The following is a 10,396-nucleotide window of genomic DNA, read 5'->3' as shown; positions in this document are numbered from 1 at the left end:
CCACGAATATTTTATGAATTTTTAATCCAATTCAAGCACTAGAAAATTACGAAAAAGCAAGGTTTGGGTTTACCTATGCCTATTCCGACTCCGGGGATGCGCTCGAGACGCCTGACAACAGTAGGGTAGCCAAAATCTCGACCCAATTCTAAGACTTTTTCAGTATCCTGTCTGTCTGATCGGAAATTCATAGACCTGGGCAACTGTCGAATTTCCCCGAATTGAAGGTACTTACACGAAGCCCACAACACGGGGGTTAGTACATAGTTTTTACGAAATTTTCTAAGCTCATTTAGTGCTCGAAAAAACACTACGAAGTTTCGTGGGACCCACCGAAAAACGGTGTCAGAAAATTTTGAAATTTATATTGCAGCGAAGCTCTCTACGAGTGGAGCGCTCTGGTACTCTCGATTTTCTCGTGGGGTTCACGGTTTGCGAGAAATCTAGCCCAAAAGTCGAAATGGGCTAAAACTTCCCAGACAAAAAATTGGGCAAACCACTCAATAGATTTAATGTTCTTGGTGTCTATGGAAAGCTCTCGAGATGTAGATGAGTTTAGACACAAGACCCGGCCCAAACGGTGGTCGGATCGACCAGATTTTGGCCGGGAAGCCGAAATGGACCGCACGCGTAGGTGGGTTTTTGCTCGCGTTTTTCGGCCGCCTGGGACGTCAGCCGGCCATGGGGAGGCACTGGGGCAGCGTGTCGGCAAGGTGGGGAGGGCTGGGTGGCGGCGGCGCCGCGTGGGGAGGAGGGAAGAGAGAGAAAATGGGAGGGGAAGGAGGGACGTCGGGCGAGCGCGAGGGAGAAAGAAGAAGAAAAAGAAAAGGCCGGTCCGATTAGATCGGTCCGATTCGGTCCAGTTCAATTCGGCCGGTCCGATTCAAGATACAAAATTTTAAATTTTTACTCTGTCTTGGGACCGAAAACGAGGCCCAAAAATTTCGAAAAAATTTTAGAAAACTCAAAAAAATTCGTAGAGTCCAAATATATTTTTAGTTTTGCCATATGGTTTTTAAATTAATTTTTAAAAATCATCAAAATTTTATATTTTCAGAAAATCGAACCCGATTTCTAAAATCCGAAAAATTTCAAATAATTTCCTAAAATTTAAATAAAATAAAATATTAATATTTACTCCTAAAATAATAAATTTAAAAATTTGGGGTATTACACTATATATATATATGTGTGTGTGTGACAAAACTTGACATTTGTATTTACAATTAATTGAGAAATGGCATAATTAAAATAACAATTTTATTTAAAATATAAAATGTTTAGGATTTGCCAAATTTAAAATATTTTAAATCTAATTTTATTTTATATTTTTTATAAATTTAATTATTAGTGTTAAATAATGCTTAACTTGATAATTTTATATTAAAATATATAATATATTTAATATACATATAATTCAATTATATATATATCTATCAGAAATTAATAATTTATTTGAGTATAAGCTTCTTAACTTCCTACCCTACATGTAATTAACTACTTTCCTTTTTAGTTTTTAAAAACTTTATAATATGCTGATGAGGTATTGATAGATTTAGATAAAAGGTTTTAAGGTTCTCGCCATTATTGGTTTAGATTATTATATTTTATTATTTATAAATATATTTTAATTTTATCTAATTTCAATTTCAATTATAATTAATGTAATTATGATTAAAAAGTATCCCGCGTGATCTTTGGTGTTCGAATAAACCAATCAAGATAAGATGAAATCAAGATAAGATGGAATCAAGAAATGGAAAGGGAATAATGTATATTAGAATTGGATCTATATAAAGTCTTGACCAGACTTTGAGTGACAACAAAACAATCAAGGATGGACTTCTAAGCAAGCAAGAGCTTATAAATCAAACAATTGAGATTTTGTCTTTCCTTTTTTTTTTTTTTTTCATAATTAAGGCTTTTGGGCAACTAACATTAATGAATAATTTAAAAAAAAGTCGCAATTAGGAAGATCGCAACTTACCAAAATTGGAAAGAAAACAATAAATAAAAATAAGAATTTATGAATGGCTAGATTGCTTGATCATGACAATGCAACATACTATTCTAATTTATTAATTCCTCCTTTTTCAAACTTTGAATAATTCATAATTTATAAGAAATCTTTCTGAGAAAGCCTTATCATTTAATTTAGTGTATACATATTAGCGACAAAGAACTGTCGCTAATTTATATTACAGCGTTGCTAATAACTTTATCAAATAATTTGTACTATTTGTTGCTAATAATTTTAACGACAGTAAATTCATTGCTAAATCTATCAATAATTACAATCCCAAATATTACTATATTTAATATAAAATAAAAATTTAATATTATTTAATAATAATTATACTTTTACCATAAATCATATTATAATTTCTAATATAATTTTTCTATAATCTAATCTTATAAGCATTATTAAATCATAGTAATTTAATATTATTAAATAAATGACTTAATTGGCTATTAAAAATTAATTACTTATTTTTTTTTATTAAGAATATTAATTTGCTTGAAAATGAAATGTAAGCAAAATATGACTCGAACTCTTTAAAGCACGGCAAAAATCCACTTTTTAGATGTTATGTAAGAGTGATCCTATTTATTAATTCATAATTTTTTTTAATTTATTACAAATTTCATAACTTAAAGTCCCCCTTCTTTTCAAATTTTAAGAACAAAATCCTACAATTATTAAATCTTAATGTTTACCGCATAATTTTTATTCTTTTTATAATATTACTCTTCTAATATGTTTTAATTATAACTGTATTAATTATAAGAGATTTAATTTGATAAATAAATTAATATATTACAAGCGAATAAGACTGATCAAAATAGAAAATTTATAATAAAAATATACTAATAAATCCTAATTTAAATACAATTAAACTAACGATTATAATTATAAAAAACAAATCAGCTTTACTTGAAAACAAAAGGAAAAAAATAAGTTTCTTATAAAAAATAAAATATAAAATAAAATATTATATTTTTAAAAATTTGTTTATCTACAATATTATAATTTTAATATCGTACAATACATATAAATTATAGAAAATATTACAATATTACAAGGAAAATAAAATATTGATTTTTTTTTATAGTGTAATTCTATTATAATTTGGAAAGTAATTTAAATATACTTTAAAAAATAATGAGTAAAACAGGACATACAATGAGAATTATATTAAATGTAATTTATTATATATTAAATTAAAAATTTTATTTATATTTATAATCTATAATGTATAAAAGTAATAAGGGTAAATAATAAGTGTAACAAAAAAAAAAATAATAATGATGATGAAAGTGACGTTGGCGTGTGACAGTGGGTTTCCACTGTCACAGCAAAAAAAAAAAAATTTTTAAAATGGGAGGAGGAAACCCCCATTTCTCTTCTTTACCTCTCCTTCCCTTTCTTCTTCTTCTTCCTTTCTCCGGTGACCGGCCGCGACGTCCCAAGCAGCTCCCCACCGGCCGGCGACCCTCCGGCGACGTCCAGGACCACCAGAAACGGCGGCAAGAGAGGGAGAAGAGAGAGAAAACGCACACACAGTGGGCAGCGGCTTTCCGGCGCGATTTCGGCTTCGTCCGACGTCCGATCGAGGCGATTCCGGTGGCGTTGGAAAGCTTGTTCCGAGAGCTTTCTTTTGATACCAATTTTGAAGCAAATGGAGGTCGGATGAGTGAGATATGGAGGAGAGAAGTTTCGGGTTTTTCAAGCTTTTTTGTCAGATCTACGACGATCCGACCGTTGGATCGACGATCCGAGACCACATATGGACTGAGGAAGAGGAGAGGAACATGGTGGTATAATCAGATCCGGCAAATGTCGCCGGCGACCGGCGGCCGGCCACCGTGCGCGGTGGTTCCGGCGGTGGCTCCGGTGAGCTATGGAGATAATTCAACTTCCAGAGGCTTCCTCATAAATTTTTGAAATTTTTGAGACACAGATAAACTTCGGGTAAGACAATTTTTATTATTTCTCTGTCTGTGGAGCATAAATACAGTGTTTCTTAAACAGGAAAAATTGGAGAAAAAATTCTAAGAAAAATATATGATGAAAGTAAATTATTTGGAGATATTCTATGGTGTTAGTTGAATTTTTGAGTGATTGTAGAATATTTTTGAAAATATAGATGGATTTTAGTTAGATTTTTAGCATATGGGCATATAAAGTTATTTGAAATTAAGATAATTAAATTTTATATAATTGGTTGAAGCTTGAGGATGGAGGTTTAAATATGTAAATATTTAATTAGGTTGAATTAAGAATATGTTAGATGTTGGAATCTTATGGAATCGAGTAAAATTCTTGAATAAAATATTCATAGGTGATTAGAAAATTACAATTCATTTAGCAATAGCCTTATAATATTATTAAGGACCGCGGGGCAAAATTTTAGAATTTTTAGAGCTTGTTTAAGTGGATTTTTGAAAAATGTCAATTATAGGGACTAAAACGTAATTTTTGAGATTTTGAGTATTGTCTGATTTGGAGGGCCCAGGAGGGGCCATGTGATATTGATGAGATGTGATTGTGGAAATTGAGAATTTAGAAGTGTTATTTGAGCCTTTTTGCAGGTTAGGTAGGTCCCAGGTATAGGGGAAACTCTGCCGGATTTCCGGCATGAATTAGGCTATCTATTGTCTCTTTAGAATTTTATCTTAACTTAGTGCTAATAAATTTATAATTTAATTATTAGGTGATCGAGGTCAGCCATTTTTCTGCATCCAGCAGCCATAATAGTCATCGGTGTACTGTGAGTAAAATATTAATTTTAATTGTAATTTTACTATTATTATATGTTCAAGCATGCCCATGCATCACTTATATGCATATAATTATGTAGTTAAACTCTAGGCACGATTTATGTTGCATTGATAACTGTTAAAGTGCCATGAATGTTGTTGCGGTAATTTGGAGCAGTGTGCGTGCGTTGGCGTGCGTGTGATGTGGTGTGGACTATGGATAGGACGGGTAGTCACGGCTTGAGTTCTTCGCTGGGACCCGATCCTTCGAGGGGTAGTCACTGCTTGAGTTCTTCGCTGGGACCCTCGATTTGGTTATTAAGTGGAAGTCCGAGCTGAGTTCTTCGCTGGCACCAGGTTGGATTTAAGAGAGCTGTATAGGGGATCAGCTCCCATATATTATGATTGATGTTACATGGTGCGTGAGTGCTCCAAATTACCTTTTTAATGTTATGATGTGAAAATGTTGTTGATGTTGCATTTCACTCTACAGGGTGCATTAGTTTTAGATAGTTATAGAGATTATGGTTAAAATTGATATTTTACTCTCTGAGTCGAACGCTCACTCCCGTTCAATATATTTTTCCAGGCCACAGGAGGAGTTATTTTACAGAGCAACCTGTTTTCTTCCTCGCAGGTTTAATGTCAATTATTTAATTGTTTTACTATCTTTTCTAAATTTAAAATCTGGAACTCCGCATGTATTAGTAATAGTGTGGGCCTTGTTAGAAATTGTGTTAATTTAAATTTTTGAGATTAATAGTGAAGATTTGTATGGTATTTAAACCGTTTGTAAATGAGGTAATAGGGTTGAGCTGGGCTCTCCTGATTTTAGTTTCTGAAAAATTTGTGGGCTAAGTTGGCCCGAAATGAAAATATAACAGTTTGATTTAAATTATTTTATATGCATATTGGGCCTAAATTGTGGGCCTAGTTATGAATTTGAGGAATAGTTAGGCTTACTACGGGCCTCGGGGGCTTTAAGCTGGCCCAGGTCCTAATGCCGGTCCGGCCCATAGGTTGGGTCGTGACAATAAGATGGATAAAAGTAATCACGACAATTTGATATTATAAGAATGAACAACGAAAATTAATTGGTTATGGAAAATCATTACATTTTAAATAAAATAAAATATTTTAAAATTAAAATAAAAGAAAAATTAAAATTAATTAAAGTTAATTTGCATTTTTGTGTTGATAGTAATGTAAAAACTTAAAAATTTATTGACATTAATCATCTAATAAATTATATATTTTTTTAAAGAAAATATGTAGAGATAAAATAATTAAAGTTATATATATATATTGAAAAAATCCTAAACTATATAAAAAGTAGAGTCAAAGAGTATGATCTGAAAAATACAAAAATTAAATGTATAAAAGAATTTAAAAATACAATTAACTTTAATTAAGTGAAATATAGTCATTGTCATTTGTTATTATGATAATAAATGACTAAATTTAATTAGCTATCGAAAATAAATATTTTATAATAATATAATATCATATATAAAAAGTAATAAAAAATTATTCGAAAATAAATTAATGAGTAATAAGTGTTAATAAGTGTGTCGCACGTTCAAAAGAAATTAATTTTTTTAAATATTCACATATTATTTATGAAGGTTTAAAAGTTATAAGGATAATAATTATCCTTTTGTTAACGTTATACCAAACTTCTTTAAAAGTAAATTATATTTTAGTTCATAAGTTTTGTTTTAATCTATAATTTCATCTCTATATTTTTAAAATTAATTAATTTAGCTTGTGACATTTTAATAAACATACAATTAGTATATATTTTAAAATTTCAATTAATTTACAGTTAATCTAGCAAAAATGATAAGAATACCCTTACTTTATTTTCAATTTGAAAATAATTTAGTTATTGAGGTTTCATTTTATTAATAATTTAATTTTTAAGATTTTATTTTATTAACATTTTAGTCCTTGTATTTTTAAAATGTGGGTCCATTAAATTAAAAAATTTTAAAGTTAAATTATGATTATTAAAAATATGAATTAATTACTTTTAGGTCCTTAAAAATATTGATTAATTAAAAAAATTATCCATATATTTTAAAAGTTGATTCTTAAATATTATAACCATTTACAAATAAGTCCTTATAATTTTGTAAATTTCTATTTGTCATTATTATTTTAATAATATATAAATATAAATATATATTTATTAATTTATAATATTTAATACATTATATTATATTGTTATATATATATATATATAATAAAATATGAATATAGATGCAAATTGTTATTAAAATAAATCATTGGCCACTAAATTATTTTTGGATTGAAAATAAAGTTAAAATCATTTTGGTCATTCTTGCTAAATTTAATGAGAAATTAATGGTGATTCTAATTGTAAGAATTAATTTATAGATTTATTAAAATGTCAATAATTAAATTATTTGGTTTTAAAACTATGAGAATTAAGTTATAGATTTAGTCGAAACTAGGAATTAAATTATTTACAAAATAGAATTAAAGACATTTTAGTCATTTTGCTATAATTAATAATAACTTAACTTAAATTCTAATAGTAAAGATTAAGTTATAGAGTTATTAAAATATTAAGAATTAAGTTACTTAATTTTAATATTATAGAAACTAAATTATAAATTTAACAAAATCTAAAAGACTTAATTATAGTTTATCATTTATATAAATTATCATCCATAAAATTATCTATCTTGGATAATTTCTGGGACAATTGGGCTTGTCGTTTAGCAGCAGCGGGTGAGATATTGCAATACAGTGGACTACCTTCCTCATAAACTTGTATCAGTGGTCTGATCTGTCTTTGGATTGTTTGGCATCATAGAAGAATCGCCACTGAATTATGCTTCACGGACAATATCTCCATTCACTCATTTGATCTCCAGACCACTTTCATATATTTGGTTCATTCTCATCTATGTAAAAAGTTATTTTACATATAAAATAATGTTTTATATGTAATGAAATGTATATATATTTTTACTCAGAAAATAATAAATTTTATCGTTTTACTTTCAAAAAATAATTGATGCATCATTCTTTAATATATCGAATATATTCTATAATTTACCTTTTAATATTATTTTAAAATAAACACACATATTAAAATCTAATTGGTTTACCATGCTAACTAGGATATAGTGGGTTCAGCATATAATTTTTCCTTTTTTGCTTTGAAGACGATGATGATGCCATGGGGACCGACTTTATGAGGAATTTAGTACGCTGACTAGGTAGGATATCATTTTCAACTCAAGCCAAAATTTTTTCACAATTTAAAAACAAAAGAATTTCCACAATTAATACGAGAAAAACTCGTGTCATATCCGAGTAAATGATTAAGTACACCCAATGAATTTATTTTTTTAATTTTATAATATAATTATTTTTATACGAATCGTCCTTTTAAACTTTCAATATGTCTGATCCAACGGTTTCAAATAGCACCAACTGAGAGGGACCGATCAGAGAAGACTTGGTGGTGTTGGTCGTCGTCCTGTAGAAAATAAATTCATTATAAATAATCCTAAAAGTCTCACTACTTTACACTTAAGTGGATGAGTTATATGCTTCAAATTAACCAGTAAGTTAGCTGCTCCTTGCTCCTCTTTTACTTTTCTCAGTGCATGCCAATTTGTTTAATTCTATCATATATATATATATATATATATATATAGGACGCACCGGGGTCGAAAGGAGGATGAGCTAATAGGGAAGAAGTAACAATCTAGATCTTGAACAATATATAAATAATTAAAGAAATAAACAAAATGCATAAAAAAGAGAAATCTTTAGAAATGAAAATTAAATTTATAAATTAAAGATTAAATATATATATTCTATAGGCGACAGAGCCAGTCCGTTAAGAATATATATACTTAACAAAAATAAAAATTAAACTTGAAATTTTAATATGAATATACATGTATATATTCAATAGGCGGCAGAGCCAGTCCGTTATGAAGATATATACGTATATTTATGCAGATCAGGCGGTTGAACCGACCATATGCATGCAAAATAAATTTAAAATTTTGTAAAAGAAATTGAAGAAAACTTACTTCAAAATCTTATAAATTTTGTAAGATTTGTACAAAAGTTTTGGAGATGTAATTCCGGATAGGACTTATAAAGGTTGCTCAGCACATGAGCTTCCTAAGATCTACTACAAGGAAGTTACAGGATTTGTAGGTTTGTAGGTGAGGTAGAGGTAGGACAGGATGGGAAGTGACCTTCTTGCTCCTTTCTTCACTTCTGGATGAAACTCCTTCAGGACCTTCTTCGGTTTCTCTCGGCTTGAGAAGCTTGAAAGGGAGAAGCTTGGGCTAAAGAAGCTTGAAGAATGGTTTGAAGTAGCTTCCAATGCCTTGGATAGGTGCCTCCTTATATAGAAGTGACCAGGGGCAGTTTTGTAAATTTTTGGAATCTTGAACAGTATCCGCCACTTACTTTTCACGCGTGTGAGCGATTTGAACGATGTCAACAGTTCTTCCTGTCGGGAGAACAATGCTTGAATAATTCTTCCTGTTGTCTTCACATGCGAATAGTGATAGGTGAACAGTATCCTGTCAGTTTTTTTGTATGAAAGAAAAGTAAAAGTGCAAAATTACAAAGAGTAAAAATAAAAGCAGAATGGAAAATAAAGAGAATGAAAAGCAAAATGGATAATTTTGCCGCTATAAATTTCTTTTGCCGGTCTTAAATTTTTTCTTTCTCTTTTTTTTTTTTTTTTTTTTATGGAGTGGAGCTGGGAGACATGGCACAACTTACAAAACATGATGGAAGGATGAAAAAGTGGTCCCAGCTCCACTCCATAAAAAAAATAAAAAAAAAGAAGAAAAAGAAAAAGAAAAAGAAAAAGAAAAAGAGAAAGAAAAAATTTAAGACCCGCAAAAGAAATTTATGGCGGTAAAATTATCCATTTTGCTTTTCATTCTCTTTATTTTTCATTCTGCTTTTATTTTTACTCTTTGTAATTTTGCACTTTTACTTTTCTTTCATACAAAAAAACTGACAGGATACTGTTCATCTATCACTATTCGCATGTGAAGACAACAGGAAGAATTGTTCAAGCACTGTTCTCCCGACAGGAAGAACTGTTCAGACACTGTTCAAGTACTGTTCACACGTGAAAAAGTAAGTGGCGGATACTGTTCAAGATTCTAAAAATTTACAAAACTGCCCCTGGTCACTTCTATATAAGGAGGCACCTATCCAAGGCATTGGAAGCTACTTCAAACCATTCTTCAAGCTTCTTTAGCCCAAGCTTCTCCCTTTCAAGCTTCTCAAGTCGAGAGAAACCGAAGAAGGTCCTGAAGGAGTTTCACCCCGAGGTGAAGAAAGGAGCAAGAAGGTCACTTCCCATCCTGCCCTACCTCTACCTCACCTACAAACCTACAAACCCTGTAACTTCCTTGTAGTAGATCTTAGGAAGCTCATGTGTTGAGCAACCTTTGTAAGTCCTACCCGGAATTATATCTCCAAAACCTTTGTACAAATCTTACAAAATTTATAAGATTTTGAAGTAAGTTTTCTTCAATTTCTTTTACAGAATTTTAAATTTATTTTGCATGCATATGGTCGGTTCAACCGCCTGATCTGCATAAATATATGTATA

This window comes from Hevea brasiliensis, chromosome 4 (assembly GCF_030052815.1).
Source record: "Hevea brasiliensis isolate MT/VB/25A 57/8 chromosome 4, ASM3005281v1, whole genome shotgun sequence".
In the NCBI taxonomy this organism is placed as follows: domain Eukaryota; kingdom Viridiplantae; phylum Streptophyta; class Magnoliopsida; order Malpighiales; family Euphorbiaceae; genus Hevea; species Hevea brasiliensis.
Note: the sequence above shows the minus strand (reverse complement) of the source record.